This window comes from Hibiscus syriacus, unplaced genomic scaffold, assembly GCF_006381635.1.
Source record: "Hibiscus syriacus cultivar Baekdansim isolate YM2019G1 unplaced genomic scaffold, ASM638163v2 tig00111650_pilon, whole genome shotgun sequence".
NCBI classification, from domain to species: Eukaryota; Viridiplantae; Streptophyta; class Magnoliopsida; order Malvales; family Malvaceae; genus Hibiscus; species Hibiscus syriacus.
Window position 1 is genome coordinate 1,802,307 of NW_024063146.1, and position 7,129 is coordinate 1,809,435.

Below are 7,129 nucleotides of genomic sequence, written 5' to 3' on the forward strand. Positions count from 1 at the left end.
TAAAAAATGAGAAGATCCTTCATGAGATATCAATGCCACTTTCCTCATAGAGAATCCCACTGAAATGAAAGTCTAGAGATCCAACAATCGCAGCAAATAAAGAAAATAAAGCTCGTCTGTCTAGTGTAAGGAGAACTTCTGATCTAATGAAGGTTGTTCTATGGTGGTCGCTTTTGGAATTAACGCCTTGCGCATTTGCATTTGCATCCTTTTTTTATATTAGCTCATTAATTAATTAATTTTTTTATTATTTCTTTTATAATAATTCTTGTCATTGCATTATCTTATTTGTACTAACTTGTTTTTTATGTTGCTTTTCTTTTTGCTCGCATCGCATGATCATAATAATTTTTATAGGTGTTGATTTGTAAGTAATCATCAGAGTGAAAGGTTTTTGTGATGGACAAAGGGTTTCATGATCAAGTAAACTATAACATAGCTAGGGAGTGGCATCTTGAGGAAGCCCCATGAATAGTGGAGAGCCATGCACCCAAAGATCGTATGTCTGACGAAGAGCGAAAGAAGATAAGAGACATGAGAGAGAAAATGTCCAAGATGATGGATAAAATAGTTGTTTTGGCCAAAGAAGAATATACATCTGCAAAAGAAAGGAAAATGCTCGATGCAAATGATCCCACAATGTCAAATACACAAGGGATTACTTTAGAACAAGATGATCCTAACCAATCTTAGAAATCACGCATAATCATCATTCGTATCAACAAGTTGTCTGGAGACACCAAAGAAATGGTGATAATTGTAGAAGTTTAGAAAGATAAAAAGAAGCCATGCAATCAGAACTCTTTGGTATTTGAGAGTTTACTCCCCACATCAGAGAAAATAAACATGAAAACTCTAGTTCAATCCAAGCCATGAGGTGGTTTCATTTTGATTCTATCCCTATATCCTATAAGGAGTTGTATGACAAGCTTTTAGAAGCCTGAGAGGTGGCCTCCCATTATGTGAAACCTTGGCAACATCTATATCCAAATTGGTATGACATCAATGTTCGTTGTGAATTTCATGCCGGAGCTCAAGGACAATCTATTGAGAACTGCACCACCTTCAAGCATCGAGTCCAACATATTTTGGATCATGGAGTATTAGAGTTTGAGATGAAAGGTCGACCTAGTTTGGTAACTAATTGTCCTATTAAGATAGAGCCGAAAGTGTTCAAAGGTAAGGGTATCAGTGGGGGCATCCAAGAGGAAGAATGTTTGCTAAAGTAAAAAGATCAAGTGTGCATTCGAAGATTAAAAATGATAAACTAGATAGAGAGATAAAAGCCATGCGTGATGGTTTTCAAAGGATCAGGCAAGTTGTAACACCCATCTCCCGTATACCTTTCCGTACAGGACATACAAATGTCACATCACTTTTAAAACAGTTCCTCATTTGAAAATCCATAAAATTTTGTTTCTTTTTATAAAACATTTTAATTTATTAAAAATAAAACATGCATTAAAATTAAGTAGATAAACAAAAAGTAATGTTCAAACATTTCATCATTTTACATCATGGTAAATCAAATATTTTCATAGTGTTTTTACTAAATATATTACATGCCAACTAAATACATCAAAAGTAGACATCAGTGTCATACTGTAACTGATGAGGCGACACTAGCTTTGATATCTGATAATCTCCTTACTCCACTTGTATTATAACCTACGCATGAAAATAATACACGCTAAGAAATTTCTTAGTGAGGCATAAATAATCATAAGCAAAATTCTAAACACAAGTATATCATGACCATTTTGATGTATATTAATTTTTTTAAATTCTTTAAACATTCTATAGTTCGTACCTATAGTGCGAATACATTCATTTCCCAACCATTCCTATAATTTATGTGGGTTACACCCACAATACCAATACGAAAATTCATATAATTTCTTAGTTTTTTTCACATAAAATGCCTATACGGAAATTCATAAACTTATTATGAATTTCTTAACTTTTTGTACACAAAGTGCCCATACGGAAATTCATAAACTTATTATGAATTTCTTAACTTTTTTCACACAAAGTGCCCATACGGAAATTCATAAACTAATTATGCATTTCTTAACTTTTTACACACAAAGTGCCCATACGGAAATTCATAAACCAATTATGAATTTCTTAACTTTTTGCACACAAAGTGCCCATACTGAAATTCATAAACTAATTATGAATTTCTTAACTTTTTGCATACGGAAATTCATAAACTAATTATGAATTTCTTAACATTTCACACAAAGTGCCCATACGGAAATTCATAAACTAATTATGAATTTCTTAACTTTTTGTACACTCAGTGCCATTTGGTAATCACCATACATATATCAATCAATCATACATCTATAACTATCGTAACATATAGGTACATAAAAATGCACTCACCTAGCTTGCCTCGCTATTGTATCCACAACGCAAAGCTGATTACTCCGGTAATTTGCCTTTTCCATTTGTTTTGCTTGATTCAGGAGCTTGATATCGATCTACTCAAGCATCCATTAAAGACACGAACAATATCAATTGTTAGTAAATTTCCTAGCAATTATACTTAAACATTACTCAAGAGTACATATTATTTAATTTTCAATAACAATATCAGTCTATCTTAAAATTTCTGGCTCAATAGTATCGATACCCCTACCATGGTATTGATACTACTATATTATGGTACCGATACTCTATTACAATATCGATACCATTTTTGCATTATGTTATCAATGGTATTGATACCTTCCTCATAGTATCAATACCCCTTTTTCAGTATCGATATTGCTTGTATCAATATCGATACTTCCCAGCTGATTCTTCCAATTTCAAGCCTATAGTATCGGTACTATTCTATCAGTACCGATACCCGTACCCAGATTTTCCATTTTTCATCCCGATTATTACCCAAATTTGGTTAAAGTTCCTTATGTTTTCACCCAGCAATACTATTAAACTCTTCTTTACTTATCCCTACTAACTTTCCTTCATTTAGCTTCTTGAAACATCTAAAATCTTCTAAGAACATTCAAATCTAAGAATCACACCATTTTTTCTAACTTTTTTTAAATCCATCCAATGTTTCTAATCTCTCATTTACTACTTTGAAAAGTCAAATATACTAGTAAACATCAATAAACACTCATATCTTAACATATCATTTCAAAACCCATTTCCCTAAATCCCCAATATCTCATTCATCTCTTAGTTTTGATCCTATATAATCCTTCCTTAAGCTTCTATCATACTTAATGTTTCAAAAACCAACCAAAATAAAAGAAGAAATTATCCAAATAAAATCTTACATTTGCTATGGGGGAGAGCTTTTTCTACGGGAAAGAAGAAAAGAGAGATAGCTTTTGATAACCTAGTTTCCCCTTTCCCCTTACTTCAATACTTTACCAAAGAAAATGAATTTTAAAATTCATTTTCCTCTAAAGGATTAAAAGGACCTTATAATTCATCTATTGATACAATTTAGTTCAAAACACTATTCAAAATCATTATCTCATATTTTAGCATTTATTTAAATAAATCCCCAAATTTTTAAATCTTTTTAATAACATCCCCAATCTGATATTCGGGGCATTACACAAGCCTTTAAAAATGCTGGTATAAGAAATACCCCAGAGGAGTGGGCAAAAGGGGTCGTTAAACTGAAAAAATGATGTTGAACAATGGAGAAATAATTGCAAGGCACATGAAGGTTGATCCAAGAAATTCTCTTATGTTTTATAGATAGCATAAAAAAGGTGCAATACATCCGTTAATGATTTGGGAAAATATCAAGCCGAAAATCAAATGTTGAATATGTCCATATCCAATATAGAAGCCTCATATCAGCGCCACAAGCGTGAGAATGAAGCTGAGCTAGAAGCCACTAGAGCCAAGAACATGACATTGATGAAGATTATAGATGATTACGAAGATCTTATACGAGAACTTCTCGACCACAAAGGCTTTCATACAAGGAAGAATGAACAACATTGTCTACAGCTCCAAGAATTAACATGTAAGGTGGAGGAAAAAAGACAACATCATGAAAGAAGTTGTCACCCAAGCAAGCAATGTGGCTCATAAATTGGTCGATTTAGCTGGATTTGTAAGAGAATTGAAGCAGAGTGATAACTCAACACCCGAGCATGAGTGAAAGTTAATTTGGCTTTTGAGACAGATAGAGAAGGTAGGAGTTAAAGCTATCCCTTATATGTAAAGTTTGTTTAATGTATTGAAACCTTCGTGTTCAACGAAAGATGTTTTAAGATGGCCACTTTGGAATGACATGTTTTGCATACATGCACTTGCATCGCATTTGTTTATTTAAAAATTTTACATGCATTAGTTATGAAAACATGGAAATAATTTATGGAGGGTTATGTAATAGTAATACCATGATCATTCATTCATACCACTTCCTCATCATTATGAACAAACAAATAGAAACAATTGAGTAATCTCATGAGGAATCACAAGATCAGTTGCAAGAGCATTTGACCGAGTTACAACAAGATATGAGGAATCAAACATCAAGTTCTCTACAAGATGTATCGAATCAAATGATCTGGGTGTTGGCAACCAAGACTAGTGGTAGAGAGAAACTAGCTGATAAAGGATATCAATGTTATTAGACTAATGCTTCAAGAATGACAACCTACCTTGAAGCATCCCGCTCGTACCTAGAAAAGAACTGAGAGCCATGGATATGAAGCTTGGGCCATGCCACTAAGAACTGTAGGGTACCGAAGAGTAAGTTATATAATCTGATCAATTCGGGGGCATGGTCTTTTTATGAGCAAGTGGGCTATTAGACTGTAACAACCCTGAAGATCCAATCAAGTACCCACATGTCTGATGAGTAATGGGGCATCCTAATTAGGAAGAGACCATTTCATCCATCATGAAGTTTTTTCTTTCTTCACTTGCATTATCTTGTTTTAGTGTGTTTTTGTTCTTTTTTTCTTTATTTACCTAAATATTTTGTAAAAATGATTGTTGATTGAACTTATACCTTTTGAGATTATGAAAAATGAGTAAATTTTAAACTTGAAATTCTCTAAATGTGAATTGGATTAAAAGTTCTTTGAATAATTAGAGTAATAGATATTTGACAAAGTGACAAGATTGAAAACTGATAAAACAAAGAACCTTGACCTTACCCCAGAATATACAATCGAACACACCCTTCTCTTGTAAAGACCAATATAAATCCCCCTCTCACAAAAAGATGTTCAAGAGGCTTGGCATTCAGGTATGTATAGGAGCGGACAACATGGGACATCTCTTGTGTATGATATTGCAAAACTCGTTAGACTACACTTCTATTGAGGACATTCAATGACGATCCTAATCTTCACAAATAGAATAATGGAGTAGATGAATTTAGTATAAGTCAGTTGTTTGGTAACTGAACTCTAAATATGGAATTTTCGGAACATCAAGGACACTTAGACTATAACAGGTTCTTCTCGATGATCTTAAGAAATTCTAAATCTGAATACTCAAAAGGTTAATAAATTATTATTATTATTATTATTATTATTATTATTATTATTATTATTATTATATATTATACAATAAAGCTTTGTTATTCCACTAAAGCAATTGGTTATAAAGGAAACTCAAAACACATGTCTTTATGAATAGATTGCATTAAAACCATGACATTGCTCTGGTGCTTGGCAATTTGGTGTTTGCTCCACTACGATTTTCAAGTCAAAGATTTTGTTATGAAATGGCTATGCATGGACAAACGCAAACTAAATAAATTCCAATAAATAAAGGCTCTAATGCCTATGGTTAATCTAATAATGAGTTTTAGTAAAATGGACTAAAGGAGTTGAGGAACACCTGTTTTAGTCGACCTCACACAAGCACTCAAGAATTTTATATTTAGATATATGTCTCTACACTACCTCTGCTAAGGAAGTTTATGAAGCTTGAACAAATGGAAGATTTTAGAGAACCGAAATAGAAGTATTCTAGAAAGTCTAGTAATTGATTATGCTAGTTGGGTCATTTTGTCTGCATCCGATTAAAATACCAAGACAATAAAGGGGGCATGTTATAATGTTCACAAGGACAGAGAAAGAAATGACATCCTTGATAGCTGAAACCTTAGAAAATAGGAAGCCAGCTTGAAGCCAACCCATCAATTTTGATATTTGTCAAAGAGCTATCACTTTGAAAATATTAAAAGAACTGTAGATTCTTTTGATATTCTGTGAATTCTTATTTATCATTTACTTTAATCATGAGCCTAAATTAAGGGGAATACTTTACAAAATTCTTTTGTTATTTGATTTCTAAAATAAAATAAAGGAGAAAAACTTTTTCAAATCGAACAATCTCAAGTGAAGAGGTCCTTTAAGCTGGTGAGGCTCATTCTGCCTCTATTGGAGAAAAGAATAAACGATGTCGGAATAATGAATCATTCCACAATCTTGAAAGTAAATAGTCTGAGAGATCAGAAGGACTGAAGGATAGAACTTGTAACACTTCTTTGTGACGTTATCGGTAACCCATCAAGAAACAGATAATCGTCTTATTCGAAAGGGGAACATATCACATCTCAAAGCAAAAAAAATACAAGACATTTTTTAGAAGAATTGATCGCTTCTTAAGTGTCTATGGCATCATGAAGAGAAGCCCTCAAGCTATTCGATAACATTTTCATTTAGTGACATCAAAATGAGACCATTCAAGATTAAGATATTTGGGCACGAAGAGAGCCACGAGTACCCACATTGGGGCATTACCAAAACCATACCTTGTGGGGACCATAAGATTCAAATCAAACAGACATTGAGAATGAGTCTTACCACTTGGAATGTTGGGGTAATTTTGAAGGTCCATATCATCTAGAAATAATAAATGTTTGGGTATTTTTGAAGGCCCATATCATCCAGGAATTCAAGATCATTGAATTGAGAAAGAATTTATTTTCAATGAGATAGAAATATGTGAAGAATGAAAATGGTGAAACAAGGAAATCGAAGTTTAGTATATATGATTGTTTTGTCCATCATTACATTATTCTGGTTATCTCCCATGCATTAATGTTGGAAAGCCAAAGCATCCCACTTATATTCTCACTAAGATTTGTTCTTTGGTGTCCTTGTAACACTATATAAAAGCTCTGAAC